General features: G+C 39.1%; 1 protein-coding gene across 1 annotated transcript in view; it reads left to right on the top strand.

Annotated features, from left to right (window-relative positions):
- ZC3H12C (zinc finger CCCH-type containing 12C) overlaps positions 1-18,475 on the top strand; it is a 44,767-nt gene continuing 26,292 nt past the window's right edge. Inside the window, exon 1 of the mRNA XM_017727810.1 lies at positions 1-41. The gene's annotated coding sequence lies outside the window, so the exon portion shown is untranslated. The remainder of the gene's footprint in view (positions 42-18,475) is intronic.

Below are 18,475 nucleotides of genomic sequence, written 5' to 3'. Positions count from 1 at the left end.
GCACATCGGGAGCCTGAAAAGGAATTTAAAACTTGTTTCAGGTACTTTACCTACCCTGCCGTTCCCCTGTTTCTGACTTTCGGGGTTGTTTTTGTGGGTGTTTTGTTTTTAATAATTGTGTGAGAAAGTGTAGCTTTATTCCCTCCGCTTTGTGTGAGAGAACCGGCTGCATAATTTGGCTTGCTCTATTTAACCGAACTGTAATAAGTGTTGGTTTCACCATTCTCAGATCTGGCTGTAGCTTCTAAATTGTAATTTATCGTAAAAATTAATTTTCAATCACCTGTGTGTTTTGGACCTAATTCTGCAGGCATGTCTGAGTAGCGCCGGGCATGTACGGTTGTATTTGTGGAGCGGTGACGTTATTTTATAATGCCCCCGGGGGAGGAAACTCCGCCGGGCTGTGCTTGTGCAGCACATTCTGCAGCCGGACCTGGCCCTGTCTGACACTCCCGTGCCTGGCTCTGGTTTGGTGCCTCTGACAGGGCCAAACAGCCCTTAAGCGATGGTGTTGCTGAAAAAGTTGGGTTAAGTAAATCCATCCCACTGAACAGCAGACCACAATTTTTGAACAACAGATGTATTGAAATGTCTTGTTTACTGTGTCTTGTCCTCTTGATCTGTTCTTGCAAAGCGGAGACATAACTCATAATTGTGGCTCTAAGGGTTATGCAATTAACAACATACTTAAGATAGCAGTAGCACAGTCTTTTGATCTGGAAGGAAAATAAACCATTCGAGTATGTCTGGGTTTTCAAACTGGCAGGGTTCTTTCTCTTCCACTGTCTCCTTACCACATAACATTTGCCCATATAGCAAGCCAGTGAGCTGACAGTAAGACTTCTTCAAGGATTGTATTAGATATATCTTAGTGAACTGAATTTTCTAACTGGCAATGCTCCAGGGTGATACTACACTTCAAAAGAGTGTAATCTGTCATGAATGAATCTGAACTCAAGAATGTAGGCATTTTAAAGAGAATGTGTTATGTCAGTATAAAACACGTTTACAGCTATTTCAGGGAACTAGGGGGAAAGTTTTGTGTTTTCTCTCTCCCTGCTCCCCCTTGTTTCTTTATTAATTAGCCTTTATTAATTACTCTTAAGAATTCAAAAAATTCCTTTTTGTTTTTTCCTAATGGAGGTAGTTGAACCAATTGGAAGTATTTAATCTCTCTACAAATCTTACCATGGTTATTACACCTTTATTAGTACACCAGACTTCTGGGCAGCAGTCACCCAGTGGAGCTACAATTACCATTACCATTCGCAGTCCTTTTAAAAAGGCAGTTATTATTTATGAGGTCCTGATAGATGGAATTCTTCTAACAGTATTTTTACACATCAGCAAATCAAAACATGCTTTAAAAAATACTGTCTTAAAATGTAAATGCAGAGAAGTGGAGTTTATTGAAGGCATGCAATTTAAAAACAAACCCCATACTCTCAACCTGACAGAGCATGAAGGGATTATCCAGACTTGACTCATCTGTGCAGATTGTGCATTTCATGCTGACTGCTGTGCTGAACAACGCTGCTGCAGTGATTTCACTGCCTGCTTCTCTGGGTTGTACCAACCTTTAAAAACATTACTGGTGTTCCAGAGCTGTTGGTATTTTTGAAGAAAACTGGACTTGCAGTTGGTGGGACTTGTAAAGATTGGAGATTCAGTTAGATATTTGATGAAACCTATTTACTATGTATTTACTGTTCAGTTTTACATAGGTAAGTCAAAAACCTTACGTGATTTTATTTTGTGATATCTTATACATCCTATGTGCAATTGAAAATATTCTTTAAGCAAGCTGGAGAAAAAGCAGTTCAAAGTCAGTGTGAAGTAAAATGAGGAACTTGTTTGACTCAGGTCAGTTTTGTTGTACTCAGAAATGGCTACAGCTAAGCAACTCCATTTGGTAGAAAAGAGATGTGTGACTTAGTTTGACTTCTTTCATTACAGGAGTCAAAAAATCTTGTTTGGTATTTTCTGCATCATCTCTCTAACTTCTGCCTTGAAACAGTTATTAAAAAAAAAAAACCTGCCCTTGAGAACTAAAGAGTCGGTTTCATTTTTTTTCCCTTGATGCCCTCTGTTTTTTAATTAAAACAGATCTTAGCAAATCAATGGATTTTGCTAGTCTCAGCCTCCAATGATCAATCTCTTCATAATTTGTTTTTTAAATAATTCTTAAAAGCTGAAATGCTTCAGAGAGAGTAACAGTAGTGAAAAAGGGGGAGAGTGCTTTATAATAACTAGGAGTAAGGGTAGAAAATGTGTGATGTAGAACTCCCGCTTTTCCTCTTCTGTATTATTCTGCTGCTTTTGCTGTTCTGTGAAGCAGTGTACCACATGTAGCTAGGTAGTCGTAGATAAGAGTATTTCTAAGTTATTCAAGAGATATTTCATCGTTCAGTCATTTCCATAGTGTTTGTTGCCATGGGAGCTAGCCAGCGGCCTGATTAGTGATAGACGTGATTACACTTTGTTTTTTGACTTGGGGTAGTGAAAACTCTGTCTGAGCTACTGTAAGAAACAGATGATGTACAAAGACTACAGCGAGTTGTTTCTATGAAGAGACTGAAGCGTTTCTGTCCTCGGACTGAAGTTGTTGTATAGTGATGCTTTATATCTCTTATCATGTATAGTTATGTTTAAAATGCCTCATGTCTCCAAGCTTGCTAAATATTTACAATAAATGTACTACTTCTACCGTATGTTTGAATCAAGAAACCTATTAACTGAACAAGCCCATATTTTTATGCTTGAGAGAATTGGCTCTTCATTTTAATTGCTAAATTATATGTTAAAAGTACAATATAAAAAAAGCAGAGGTGAAATGGTGTAATGAGAATCAGAGTAATTTTTCTTACTTCCTGGCCTCAAACTGTAGTTATTTTCAGTTAGAAAATAGATAGAAAATCAATTGTAATCTGCTCATAATTGCCTTCCTGGTAGAGTTATGAGGCATTCACTCCCTTTTCCATCCCCCACCCCACTCCTTTTTCTTCATCCCTTTTTTTTTTTTTTTTTTTTTTTTAAATTTTTTTTCTCACTGTCTGTATTTTTTCCTCTTTGTGTTGTGGAATAGGCAGATCTCCAGAGCTAAAGGAGATTTTTCATTGAAAAGCCCTTCATCTTTAAATGTTTTTGTGTAACAGCTTGGGGCTCTGTCAAAAAGCATGTTCCTTACCAAGTTATTTAGTGGTGAGTAGAAATTGACGGAGGTTTTCATAACCTTGGGGCTTTCTGCTTAGATGAACCAGGCATTTCTCTTTTACCTATCAGGATTGATTACTTCAGGTTAGATCACATTTCTTATGTAAAAAGCTTAGCTTGCACTACCAAAAATCCAAATTGTGTTTTGCTTAGCGCAAAGTGCTGGGCTTGACATTTGGCACTGACTTTCGCACTCTGCTAGAACGTTGTACTAACCAGTTAAAGAATTATTTTAGCTCTTTGGAAAACTCAAGCTCCATTCATTCTTGAGTCATAGCTGCAGAATGAGAATGTTTTGAAAGCATACCTCAGTTTTAAGACTTGCACCTCTGCTCTCCTGACTCGAAAGGTCCAGACGAGACGTTTTCAAAGTTTGCCCTGGGGACTAACGTAGCTCACCCTCTGCAACTGTGAGATTCATCATTCTTCCAGGCTTATGTCACAGCGTGCACCAGACTACCTCTCCTGATGACTTGGCCATTTTAAGGTTGTATTTGCTTGATTTATGATACCAGTGTAACACTTTAAAATTTGACATACGTCATCCTCCTCCCTGGAAGGGTGGATGTCTATTTATATATTTATATGTAAGTGTGTGTGTATGGGTAGATGGATACAGAATAGAATGCTAGACCATCCCAGGTTCTGCTGTCCTTTGAATGTTGAAACCACCTATGCGTTCATAAATGTAGCTCCCAGTACCTCTGTTTTAGACCAAAGTTATTTGATTCTAAATTCTTTCAGGATAAAGATGTTCTTCGCATAAAATTTCTGCATTACAAAGTATTTAAAATGTATTCTGTCTTAAAATTACAGTTTTCTTCAGGTGACAATGAGGAAACTAAAGCTTTATTCATGGTATTTTGAGAAAAGAGTGGGTAGAAAGGAGGGAGGGGCAAGACATTCAGTGATTGGGAGTGCAGAAAATTTAATGGATGTTATTAATCCTCCCAATGGAAGAAATAGAGTAATTTCTTCTGGTATGAAAGGAATGTCTTGGGAGGTGGTTGAAAGTTGCAGAGGAGTGCCAGAGATTGAAGAGTCAGTGAAGCTGGAGGTGTTCAGTTAATGTGACACAGGTTATTGCAAATACCTGAAAAGCATTTTGCTTGCTGTGAGTAGGTAAAGCTCAGAGTCTAGGGAGCATTTTAAAGAGTAAAATCCTTGAGCCATTTACTACTTGACAGAAATTCACATGATAATTCCTAAATGACTATTTGTGTGAGCCACGCTCTCTTATGAACTGTTAAAAGTAATGTGCTAAGTTGTGAAATCAGTGAATCAGGCCCATGAAGCTTTGAAGTTTTGTGATGAACTGAAAATTTCAGTGTTGCTGTGACTTAGACCTTTTATCTTAGGATTAATGAAATTTGGTGGTTTGGCAGAGATTGTCTGGAAGAGGGACAGATTGCATTTCCTTTAACAAAAGCTGCTTTCCTAGTCTACTTTTGTTCTTTAAACTGTTAGCGTAAGTAGCTGGTATCTCATTATTCATCTCTCTGCTCTCAGAGTTACCATTATAGTTGGTGCCTTGACTCTCAACAGGTCTCTTCAGTCCTTTGTCATCTGTAAAGCTAATATTTGAATTGCTGAGTTATCTGATCTTTCCAGATTTGAGGCATGGCCTCATTCTTGATGAGAGACAGTTCTCTTATAAGAAGTGCCATAAACACTCTCATGGAGATCTCAACTTTATCTTAGTGGCGAGCCTTAGAGCCTCATAGCTTGCAGCAACATCCCCTAAGGCTATTCCACCTTAAAACATTCAGCTAATTTGGAAACCTCAGATGATTTTTCCTTCAGCAATAATTCTAATACATGCTATTTGTAATGCCAGATACACCTCTGGAAATGGTTTGTTCTGGCTAGGGAAGGACTGTGATGTACAAGTGCCCAGGGCTGTGTACCTGGGTTCACAAATCTCTGTAGCAGCTGCTTCTGGGATTCTTGCTGGGCTGCCAACTAGGCTTTTGCTGTTCTTGCTGAGCTGTGAGTTGGATTAGAGTTTCTGGAACTGTCACTATTGGGATTACAGTCTGAGTTTCTTGAAGTTGTTGCTGAGCTACAGCCCATGCTTTCTGGTGCAAGATGGAAATCAGAGTTTTTTGCTTCAGCTGCTGTTTCCCCAGCCACTTGTTCACTTGTCTTTTCATAGCTTTTTACTGTAGCTGTTGTGTGGAAGAAAATAGCATCTGGTATCATGCATACATTGATGGGACTTTCATCTGGTTCCAGCAAAAAGACTGTGTGGCTAAATGTGTTTAGGTAGTGCCCAATTCCTGGAGCTTGATCTTACTGCCAGGACTCATTCAAAGTCACGACTTCAGTGTGAGCTCTTTGCTCTCTTCTCTGAATTGACCATTGCTTATAAGTGAAATTTGGTAAACCACCCGTGCCTGATAATTTAGGAGAAACTAAACTACAGATCTCACAGAGATTTAGTTTGTGTTTGCATTGTGAAATGATGCAGCCAGTTTTTTTCAGGATCGAGAATAATTGTTCTTTGGTAGGTTTTAATGGTGTTGGTACCGTGCATGGTCTGTTCCTAAGGTTTTGTTCAGTATTTGCTGATAGTCTGCAGTCTGATTTGTTCATAAAACTGGCAGCTCCAAAATTTTATAAGGCTGTGGTAGCACTCTATAATGGGACACCTTGATGAATTTTGGACATCAGTGTGTTACAAATCACTTTGCTTTTGATATATACATATGTTGCAAGAAAGACCTCAGGTATTTCATTAGTGTGAAATAAGCATCATCATCTGAAAGTTGATCTTTGTCGCTGCTTCTGTGAGCAGTTTGAATTGTTCATCTGCAGCTTGAATGCACTCTTCATTATGCCTGTGAGAGAGCTCTGACGAGAAAATGTTTGTAGCGGACAGACTGAAAACAGATGCCTCCAGTGGGTATTGTAAATAGGGTTTAGTTCATCTGCTGACATGGGATCCTATTGTGGAAAGTAAAGCCTCAGCCCTTGATAAATGTAAGATGATGTTGCAGAAATAGATAATAAGGCTAAATATTATTTATGAATTGGCCATATTATCAAGAGCATTGCCCTAGGGTCAAGTGGAGTGATCATTTACCTCTTTTTGGCCCTGATGAGATTGTATTTGGAGCACTGAGTCCAGTTTTGGTCTCTAAAGGACAGGACAAGACACTAGCTTACAGGGACAAGGTTAGTGGATGGCTACCAGGCTGATTAGGGGGCTGAAGTACATCATGTAACAAGGAGAGACCCTGGGAGAGCTGAGTTTGTTCAGCCTTATTTAAGAGAAGACTAACAGGGATCTTATTGCTGTCTTCAGCTCTGTAATTTGAGGGTTTGGAGAAGACAAAGTATTCTATTTGGAGGCACGTAACAAAAGGACAAGAGACAGCAGTTGGCAAGGTATAGTGGAGAAATTCTGGCTGAAGATGAAGAAAAATGTCACCATGAGAATATTTACACACTGGGGTAGGTGTTTGGGGAAGTTGTGGAGTCTCCAGCCTTGGAAATGCTCAAAAGTTGACTTGGAAAAGACACAGAGCAACCTACTCTAGCTGACCCTGTATTAAATGGGGGTTGTTGGACTAGTTGATCTCCAGAGATTCCTTCCAAACTGAAGTATTTAATACTAAATGTTAATAGCATCGCCAGTTCTGAATGAAGTATTCCCATTTGCATGTGTCGTTATCAGATCTATCTTCATGACAAGGACTCTGAAGAACAGGGGGCTCGAAAGGCTAGCCTTAATAAAGAAATCTGTGCATGGACTCACAGGTCTAAAATCTAGCTGGCTTTTCAACTAAATGTAAGAAAATTTGGTCAGCAATATTAATTACTACTTTAAAAGTTGCAAACTTTGGAACTCAGAATGACACTGAGACTGCAAATAGCCGGGAAAATTATGTGAAATCACTAACACAGTTTGTCTCTTTCTGATGTATTAGGTTATTAAACATGAGCAAGCTGTTTTATTAACATGTAAAATACTAGAATTTCAAAGCCTGTATGTAGCTTGTTGTGGAGACTTTCTGATGGCCTTTCCTGAATTCAGGAATACAGTAAATCTGAAGAAAAGCTATACTTAGGTAGTAAGACTTCTGTGCAGCTATTTTCTTTCATTCCGAAAATCCAAGTTCATTTGGAACTTTGATTTGCAGCTACAGTAACCCACTTTGTGTAAGATCTGGCTGTTGTCAGGTCTATTAAAAGCTTCCCCAGAAGGTAAAAAACAATTATGTACTAAGTGTGTCTCGACAAACCACATGATCATCTCTGCCTTCCCTGATTCTTAGCTTACTAAATCCAGGTAAAAAATTGAACCATAACATGTTCTCTGACTCTTTCATCCCAATAGAGAGTAAATGGCAAGGCTGAAAGTCGTGCAGAAAATCCACTGCTGGCAGCTCTCTCGCAGAAGGCTCCAGGCCAAAAGGACAACTGCAGCCGTGTGGTACAGGCATAGGAATTGTCTCTCAGATAAGCATAACGCTGTGAAGCCATTTAGGGCGACACAGAGTCCAACCAACACCTTGAACTCTGTCCAGGAACCCTGGAGATTATGGAGCTCTTTTGCCAGCAGCATGGCCTGAAACACAACCTGGCCATGTCTCTAGACAGTTTGAGAGGCCTATTTTCCTCTGACGAACCTTTCAAACTCTTAACAATAGTCTGTGGCACAGATAAAAGATATTAGGTTGACTAGCTAAGTGTATTTAAATGAAGAGAATACTTTTTTTTCACGTAACCATGTTAGTTTTGTTAGAGGATTTTCTTCTGACAGAACAAATTTGAATAAAAGTACTTTGCTAAGCATGATGGTATACACTTTGTACAGTTGTAGGCATTGTCTGGCCTCCCAGTATTGTCACTGGGAAAGTTAATTAGACAGTTCAAATTTTCATGCTCAGAAAGCATGTAGGCAACGTGACTCTTTCTGGAAGTGGGAGGAGATCAAATTTAACATGTGTGTATTGGTGGAAACTTCTTTTTCCTGGAATGCTTTGTATTTCAGTGTCTGCTTCAATTCATAAATAATAAAATTTAAAAATAAATTAAACAGTTACAATCTTAAAGTAAGCACTGTTTCCCCATTTGTTGCAGAAATGGACAGTGCATTTCACAGTTGATGAGATGGTGTTGATGAGAGTGGTTGCCTGACAGCCACCTTAGCACATAGAAGGGGGTTTCAGTGCTTTCTGGCTTGCAAACCCCTGAATACTTTCTGGTAGAGCTTTGTGTCTATTCCCAAAAAAACCCCAAGAATTTCTAGACATGTGACTTACTGCTGTTGGAAACAAGACTTCTGTGATCATCCTTCTGTGTGCATGCCCTGGTGTGCTTGTGCAGATGTGGTTATAGTGGCTTGCATGTCTGTGCTGGGGTTTAACCACATTTGAGTTGGAGCATCCACTTAAAGATGGGGCAGTCCTTGAGCCTGCTGTATGTTGCCATGCTGGAGGCAGCCAGCAGCGGCCTGGTTGTGTTAGGAGGGGTTGTGCGGCAGGTCAAGGGAGGTGATCCTTTCCCTCTGCTTGGCACTGGTGAGATAAATCTGGGCTCCCCAGTACGAGAGAGACATGGAGTTACTGGAGTGAGTCTAATAAAGGGCCAGAAAGATGATGAAGGAACTGGAGCATCTCCTCTAGGAGAAAAGGCTGAGAGACCTGGAATTGTTCGGCCTGGAGAAGGGAAGGCTTGTGCGTTTCTTACCAGTGTGTGTAAATATCAGTGTGTGCAAAGCAGACAGAGCCAGCCTCTTTTTAGTGGTGCCCATGGACAGGACCGGAAGCAATGGGCACAGACTATTCCATCTGAACATCAGGAAATGCATTTTTACTGTGAGGATGACCAAGTACTGCCACAGGCTGCCTAGGGAGGTTGTAGAGTGTCCATTCTTGGAGATGTTCAGGTGCTGTCTGGACAGGGTCCAGCAGCTGGCTCTTGGTGGCCCTGCTGGAGCAGGGGAGTGGAAGCTGATGTCCTACAGAGGTCTCTTCCAACTTCAGCGATTTTGTGATACTGTGAAAGGAGCATTGCTTAGGCATCCATGCCTGCAATGGATATCTGTAAGTTATGGTACTGAGGCAATGACTTTTTCATCATCCTCCTAGGTAAATAGTGGAGTTTTGCTACATGATCAAAACTATTGACTTTTAAAATTAAAATCTGCTTCAGAAAATACATTTCGCTTCAGGTGCTACATCTCATTGTGGTAGTGAGGGGTGACACCAGTGTTTTTTGGTGTTGCAGAATGCTGCTTTATGCTTTCTGTGTAGTTGGCTGGTGGGGCTCAAGCCTGTTGGGCTCCTAATGTAGGCAAACTGCAGCTGCAGGCGGGTGCCTTGTCATGTTGTGATGAACAGCTCACAGTCACTGCCTTTGTCTACCGACAGACAAGCAAAGACTGGATCTGTTTACCTGTGGTTAGCAAAAAGGTAATCGCTACTTGTGATAAAGCTTGGGGTTTTCCGCTTCTCTTCAAAACCTCAGAGCACATCCTGATACATGTTGCAGTGGTTTGCTCAAGTCTTGCATGCAGCCAATGTACTGATGATCTAATGGGATTATTCCAGAAACTCTAGACATTCTGACCTTCTTTTAAATAATGCCATGCTGGAAAATGCATCTCTGCTTTTTTAAATTTTAAGTATAACTAGAGAGAGATAGTCTTTTTTCTAAGAGTGAAAGAACTCTTCCCTACTTTGTTTTAATGCATTTGAAAGTGCGTATTTTTCTACAGAGCAATTGCACTGCATTTGAAAATACAGTTGAACCTTATTTTAAAATATGGGGGTTTTTAAAGCTTAGTTATTCTCTAGGTCATCTTTATCATAATATGAGTTCTTTTTCTGAATTCTAGGCACTCTTTATGGGTCATTTAATTCACTCCTTTGTATGGCTGTGGAGTGGTGGTGGGTTTTTGTCTGGTTTTGACTGTGTGTAGATCCAGTCTAGAGCACCACTTACCACTCCTCAAAACTAGGTGAACTTCTTTCAAGCATTCTACTTAAGATAGTTTACATCTCTTCACATGACTTGAAAGAAGTATTCTTTTTGTATTGTCCCCTTGTAAGTTTAGAGATAAGCATTTCCTTTGCAGCTCCCAAGTACAACAGTAAATGTAAATTTTTTACATTTTTTTGGCTGAGTTTTGTCTGTAGCCTATAACCTTTATTTCTATTTCATAAATGCAGTGGTACATGGTTGATTTAACTTTTGCAGTGTGTTCTTACAAAGGCATCATTTATTAGAGGAGGCTTAGCATAAAGTTCTACAATAAAAGATAATTAAATACTTTAATGGGACAAATTGTCTTTCTAATTGCTGCAGTAATACCACTGGAGTTACAGAATGACAGAATGACCACTTCATATGCTTGCATAAAATAATTTCTTTTTAAATAAGGCTTTGTTTTCAATGTACTTGAAACAGCAAGATTTGGCTGGAACTAGCAGCTTTTTTTTTTTTTTTTAGTTGGTTTTTTATTTTTTTTTTTAGTTTTTTGGGGTTTTGAGGTTTTTTTAGGGTTTTTTTTCTGGCTTATAGCAGTGCTTCCCTAGTATCTTCAGCTTCTGCTGTCTGAATTTCCCAGCTGCTCCAGCTCTCCCCCCTTTGGTCTCTCTGATCCTTCCATGCATGCTTTTCACACCAAACTGGGCAGTGGGGGGGGGGTTAAAGGGGATGCTCTCCTTCCCACCCCTCAGCCAAACCAAGAAACACTCTGCTCTGTGTCTCTCTGCAGCATCTCATCCCCTTCCTGTGTGCCATTCTGAAATCTCCTTCCACCATGGAGTCTCCGAGCCTATCACCTCCAGGCAATTCAGGATTTTGTGCTGGCCTGCCGTTTATTCTGAAGTGGCACTAGGGACCTGACAAGCACTGTGCAAAATGCCCCATAGCTAGCAGCCACAAAAATAGGTTTTTATAGTTTACTCATCTTGCAAGACCAGAAATTTGAAGGAGCTATTACATTTGCTGTGTTTGGCTTTAATTTATTTCCTCTTTGTATTTTGTGTAATAGGAAGCTGTTGAACTAGTTTTTGGATTTGGAGGTTTTAGCTCAAGAAGTAGAACTTGCTTTGTCCTTTTGTGCTGTGTACCTTCTGGTTATGCTCTTACAGCCTTTCACGAATACGATGACAGAGCCACAGTGTTTCATACTAAAGTGTCTTTGGTGAGCTCATCATTCCCACAAGGAAGCCTCATGTACTGGTTAAACCTTGATATGAATGCTTTTCTGTCATCACAAGCATGATTTAATAGGACCATCTGACACCTTGTAAACCTTTGACAACCCAACTTCTTTTAGGGAGGAGCTGAGAAGATGCTTCCAGAGGAGGCAGCTGGTTTAAGTAACCAATATTGCGCACAAGATAATTAGAAAATGTCTTCCTAATTCACACAGCTTTAGCTTGCTAGAATACTGTAAATTTGACAGTATAATGTAAGTCTTCAGATTGCATCCATTCTCACTTTGCTCGTAGTGCTGCAGCATGGTGTTTGCATGAACATTAATCTGCAACTAAAGTTTATCCCTGGCTCCCTGAAGACATGTACTTGGTATGGGGAGAGTTGGAGTGGTACACAGAACAGGATGGTATTCTTGTTGTTACTGTAGAAGATATAGAGGGGGCAGATATTTGCAAGTGAACTTCTTACAACATTATTTTTAAGGCAGATTTCTAAGCCGGTTCATACACTTTTAGTAGTTTTGCTTGTAGAGCCCTAAGTACAGCACTTCTCTGCCACAGAGTTCTCTGTTACAGATGTATATAAAGGGTATCATATGTGTCTCTGCAAAGCAAGCATCTCTGGTATTGCAAAAGAAATGCCTGGCTCTAATCAGGGAGATAACAAATGACTAGCCAAGTGATCCTGCTTGCATTTAAGTGCGGTTCTTGGACATAGATGAACTGGACTGGCTTCCAATTTTGCCTACAGAAGTTTTAATATGCTTAACATTATCCAATACCGGCAACTGAGGTAGTCTAAATACCACAGCAGGGACTGATTAGCTTTTTCAGATCACTGCTTTTATTCGCTGTTTGCAAAGAGGCTTAATCCAGTGCTGGGGATCAGGCATCCCACTGTGCTCGTGGGTAGCTTTCTCTCAGTCTTTGTATTCACAGTGGCAGAAATTAGTGTGGAGTCTCCTCCTGCCTCTGACTTAAAAGATCCCAAATTGTGGTGTTAGTAGTTGTTTTTGGGAGTGTTTAATGGACAGTGCAGAGAAACTATAGTTGGGGTTTCTTCTTTGAAGTTTAATATCTGGGCACCTGATAAATGCATCAGTGTAATAGCATGATGGTATGTCATTTCATTTACTGTGTTGAATTGCTTTAATATCCACATAAAGCTTGAGAAGTTTCTAGAAACAGTTCTAACAAACCTATTCTCATTCTTCTGTTAAATCACAGTAGATATTTCCCAGCAGTTTGCCTGTCCTCACAAGCATGAGGACAGCTGTCTCTGTGGTTCTCATTATTGCTTTTAGTCATGTAATGATGCTGAAGTTCAGTAAATACGCTTTTCTAGTAGTCATTCAGATGAACATTTGCAAATGCAGAATCCCTTCCCTCTGTGTGTTGACCTATCTTCATTGAAGTTATCAGCAGTGGCAAATTCTTATTTGAAAGTCCACAGGACACCACCTTTTTTTATCAAGCATCAAACCTTGCTAGGGTTATGTTGCTAAATGTCCGTGTTGTGCACTGGAAATGTTGGGCAGTGAGGGGAGATGTGGACTGGAGTTTGTGTTTCTATGTGGATTATTTCAATTGAAAATAAAAACAATAAAGAGTTGGCTATAACCTAGCTCCAGACTTCTGTTCAAATATTCTGTCATTGAGAAGAGATGGAAAGATCTTGGCATCTAGAACAGATCTATGAAAAAAAAAAAAGGAAAGAAGTTCTGTTGCAAAGAAATATAAGTGACTCCAGAACAAAAGTGTGGTTCTTAGTTCCTTTCTATCAAGTACTCTGATGTTTCAACCGCTTAAAAATATCCATTATTCCATATATTAATATTATGTCATTTTAGTTTAAACACTTTCACCCCCTCCTTTGAAATTACCCACAAGTACTCTTCAAGTTGTGTGTAAATGCAAGTTTGTTGCAGTTATTGACTAATGTAGAAAACTGTCAGAAAATTCAGAAAGCAGTTTCTGAATACATTTCAGTGTTTAGTGTGGGCTCCTTTCATACCTCCTTGTGCTTCATACCACTATGATTAATTTTGCTAACAAGAAAAGAGGACTACAATAGCTACTGATAGATTTATTTCTCTTTAATATTTTTCCTGACAAAGAACTTTTTGTTTCCATAATAGAAGGGGTTATATTCCTTCAGACTGATACATTTTAATAGAAACTCAGAATTTTTACTACTTAAAAAATAATTCTTTTCTTTGTTTCATGAATTAGAAACAATGAGGAGAAGCTGAAGTCTGCCCAAGCCAGGTGTTTCTTGTTGGCAGCCTGCTCCCTAATGACTCTGGCTCTCATACAGCAGCTGCCTGCTAGTCTCTTTTGTATGGCCTATTGTTGCTGCACACCCCTCGTTAATACACATGCTGCCCGGGGCAGACCCTGAGAATGACATCAACTTGCTTATCTTAGAAACCTCCGAACCTGATGCAGGGTGGGGAGGTTGCCTTGCATCTGCCCAGCCAACTAATTGTGAGCTCTGCGGGCCGTGATTGGCTCCGCGGCCGCTCAGTAATAGGTTAAGCAAAGACATCGCGGGTCCATCTGTTCGTCCATTCATTGTTCTGCTTGCTTGCCTGAAGTCTGCAGCTGAAATCGTGTTAAGGAGTTGCTTCTGGAACAGCTACGAGAAACCAATGTCTGTGTGTTTTCCAGCCAACGTAAGTATAGGGGCTTCTCTCTGCACAAACGGGATGGTTCACCTTTCTGGTGTTGCAGCGTTATCAGCTTGCGTTTGGACAACGAGCTAGCCTGTGTGTCGGCTGAGATTTGCACACTTTGGGTGTCTCTTGGAAAAAGAGGGAAAGAAAAACAGTTATGTGCTGTGACTAAGTATATTAAAGAGCATTGATCTCACACAGTGCGTTCTACTAAGGAACTTTTGAAAGCATCAGTAATGGTGTATTTCCCAGAATTTGAAAATGGTAGGTAGTAGCCATCGACAGAACAAATTCTCTCTAGCCCGCTGGCTAGAAGGAGAGGTTTCAACTTTTAAGTTACAGGTATTTACCCTTTTTTTGCAAATAAGCTATTATTGTGACTAGTAGAAAAAGCTTTTAAGGAAAAACAAAATTAGACACCTTTCCATTATACCATACAATGGGTGAAAATTCCCGTGTTTGTAGAAATAGGAAGAGCTCCATTATGGGCTATCTGAAGATACATCATAGTGTAAGATTGAGCATTAGGGTGCTCTCAAATAGGAATGTGTTACAGTCAAAGGTTTTGAGCTTTGAAAACCAGTTATCAGTGTGTCAGATCTAGCCCGTCTGTTTTTATAAAGTTTCTAATCTATTTTGTTTTATGTTTTGAGTTCGGATGTTAGGCTGAAGAACAAACACTGTGTACTCCATGAGCCTGTGTTCCAAGGATCCTGTAAAAAAAAAAAGTCCAAAACAAAGACCTTCATATATCATTAAAGAGAGCAAATAAAAGTGTTAAAAAGAGGTTTGCATTTCTACCACATGCCCTATTGTGTGAACATATGCATGAGTCTATTGAAAGTTTTCAGAAGATGGGCAGGCCACCAGTTGCTGGTCTCCTGCAGTTCCAGTAGACATCTGTTGCCCTAGAGCATTAACCAATCTGTTCAATGGGACATCCCTCCTTTGTTGGATAGAATGATGCAGACAACAGCACTCACTGAAATACAATGGTAATTAAATACATAGAAACTACAGCAGTAGGTATTTATTACATATTCATTATTTTATTTGCATTGTTGCAGTATCTTTATCATTTGGGTAACGGATACATTATCTTTTTTTGCTTTTCTGAGCAGCTCTGCACTTCTGTTTGTGACAAGTAATGAGTGTTTCAACGAACTGATTTAAATATTTTCCATTTTGTGTTTAGAAGACTTAAGAAAAAGTCTGCCTGTGTGAAAACATGTTGAACTATTTCCTTGTAGAGTGTATCTTCAGAATCTTGTTGATGGTCTTTTGAGAATACACATTTTCTGTTACACTGTGCCACATGACACTACTTTACTATTTTCCTCTGTGAACTAAATTTGCATTAAATTACTTCTTTTATGCTCAACTGTAAGTTGAGCAAAAATATTCTGAATACACAGTAAAAGATTAGGTGATCTACTTGCCCACATCCCTTTGAGAAATATTTCTGTTTTGTGTGGAGGTGAATCGATGGGTTGATTGTTGTTAATGGTTAGTGCGAAATAGTGGCAACTTCTAAAAAATGGGAAAAGATTATACTTCTGCAATGAAGTGCTCATCTGGATTATTACATTTATATTTGATAAATGTACATACAGTATTTTAAGCCTTTAAGAGTGATCACAGTGTGAGATGCTGTAGTTTCAAACAGACTACAGTTTAAAACTTATCATAGGTATGTCTAAATTGGGAGTTACCCATTTTAGTAACTTTTTCATAAATACAAATTCTTTTACTGAGCTGTGGTGAGCATAACCAAAAGGTGAAGACTTTCTTGACTGGAATTTTTTGGATGATTTTTGTTTATCTCTCATTTGAGACAGAATTTGTAATAGATCCTTTTCTTAGCTGTATTGCATTGTATCAGTCAGCATACTTTTGAACCATATGTGTGTAATAAAAGCTCCTTGTAAAAAAAGGAGTTCTTAGCTGATGTTACTCCTTAGACAAATGTGACCTTTTCTGGTTTTCATGAACTTCATTGTCCTGTGTATAGGTACACTAGTGTTTATTTGGAATACAGATTCATTCAAATTGATTGCCTGGCATGTTGCTCTTCACTAACCAAACCAAGACAAAATAATCAGCAGCATTCAACAGTGACATCTGATTTTCATGGTTCTAGTCAATGAATCTCATAAAGGACATAATGATGGGAGCTCCAAAGTGTAATGTTTCTAAGACATGCTACTGACCACAAATACGATGTACAAAGTTCACAGGCACTGTAAAAAGTTGTCTGAAAATAAATGCAGTTTGCATGCAGGGTTTAGGCCAAATGCCAAGAATAGTGTACTGCTTATGCAAAACTATTTCAGAAATATTTAGCTTTGGATTTACAGTACAAATACAATTTTAACAATCCTTTTAAAGCAGTAGTATAATGACTGCGTATTATCTGTGGGAGATGTTAAAGCTGCTGCTTTTATTATTCTGTTCTTCAAACAGTTTCTGAAAAACAGTAGAGTTCTTTGCAAAACAAGCAGTTATATATTGGAGCACGATGGAGATTGACAGGAGAATTAAAGCAGATAGATGTGAGGCTGATTATGTATATATTCCTAACAATGGACCAAGCTCAGACTATGGTCATTTTTCATAAGCAGTTGATGTGCAAATCATCTGAAGTACGTTTCATATAATGCCTGGTCTTCAGACACATTCATATGCTAGTGACTTCTTTGAATCCCAGTGGAGGGTGTTATGATTCTAGTTGCTGTAAATCACTTAAACTTCAAGAAAGAAGTGATTGGAGAATGACTTAAGTATTATTTTAACTAACACTAAAAAAAAAAAAAATTCTCTTTCTAATCTGTGCACTGCAGGCTCTTGGTATTTGATTCTGTTAATATGCAACCTCTTCTTCCCTGCCCCCTTCCAAAAAAACGCCTCCCTTCACTTTTAGTTCAGTACTAAAATGACATTTCACAGTACACGGATTTAGGCAGTGACCCATTATCTCCCTGTATTCTGCAGCAGCGGTACATGAGCCAGCTCAACTTTTCAGTCCAGCTTAAAAGTGTTGCCCATTAACTAGACTTCCTCGAGTCAGAGCAGATTGTGGGGTTGGTGGAACAATGATGTCGGGGCTTCCAGATTGGTTTGGCAGCTGCATTGTTCTCTGAGGGGAAACCAGACGCACTTAAGTCCCGCTCTCTTTCATGGGCTTTTGTTCATACCAAATTATTCTTTGGCTGTGCTAGTATTCATGATGGTATGTTAAAGGAGCGCATCCTAGCAACTAGAGGCTGGTTGCTAAGCAGCCTGGCTTCCAATAGGGGCTGCTTGTTTGCGATTTGTTTTTATTTGTGTGTGTGTGTGTGTGTGTGTGTGTGTGTGTGTGTGTGTGTGTGTGTGTGTGTGTGTGTGTGTGTGTGTGTGTGTGTGTGTCAGTTCTGTGAAGGCCGCAGTGTTGGGTTTTTAACTGTATCCTTTTATTGGAATACTGTGATTTGTTACTAGCTCTGTGCTATCAAGTGTATTATCTTAGTTAATAAATCACTGTGTGAAAAGGTCCATTTCCTAAATTCTTGTTGTGTTTAATCTGTGGGTTGCTTGAAATCCTAAAGCTTTGAGTTAAGAGAAGGTAACATTCATTAATACACTGCCTGAGAATTACAGCCCTACTGCCTTCTAACAATATAATATCTAAATAAAACTTGATTTTCTTCCCTATCAGTATTGCCTGGATTAAGGTGTTGGAGATGAAAGCACCGATGATCGATAAGATTTATTTATTTTAACTAGACATGTTTAGGTAAATTAAGTTTATGTGCCCCATAACCAGGACGCTCCACCACAATGGTGATGTCTTGGCACTCCCTGCCTATAGAATCTACTTTTACTGAACCGTGGATTGGATTGTTTGTTTGATTCTCTCTAATCTTAAGCCTGGATGAATTTTTCTGGTGCACACTCTCAAATCTTTATCCCAAGAAGAGCAAAATACACTGTATTTTAAAGATACTGGGTCAATCTTAAATGCTCACCTGTAAGGGGATGGGAGAGTTAATTTATTTGCTGACAGAAATTTTAACTGTTCATGAAACATACCTGTAATTTCTATTAGTATAGATCAAGAGACTGTTTGACGCAGTGTTTTTTTTCTTCAGTATATCCTCCTTGATGAAATTTGTGTCTGTAGTGTATCTGTCAAGTTCAAGAGAAGTCCTTTGTCTCTATATCTTGCTTTATATTCTGCCTTACAAGATGGAAGTGTGAAAGAACTCTTTGTTTCATAGTCTTTCCTTAATTTAAATTCTTCTTTTTCATGGTAACCTTGCAGTACAATTGGTCCATATGGTCCATTTTTATTTATGAGAAATAATTTATGTTTTTATTTTCTTTATTGAATCAGTTAGCAAAGATTCCTGTTGAAAAGAACAAAGTAAGGGA

The sequence above is a fragment of the Corvus brachyrhynchos genome, unplaced genomic scaffold (genome assembly GCF_000691975.1).
Source record: "Corvus brachyrhynchos isolate BGI_N302 unplaced genomic scaffold, ASM69197v1 scaffold252, whole genome shotgun sequence".
Taxonomy (NCBI): domain Eukaryota; kingdom Metazoa; phylum Chordata; class Aves; order Passeriformes; family Corvidae; genus Corvus; species Corvus brachyrhynchos.
Note: the sequence above shows the minus strand (reverse complement) of the source record. Positions and strands in the feature narration are given on the sequence as shown.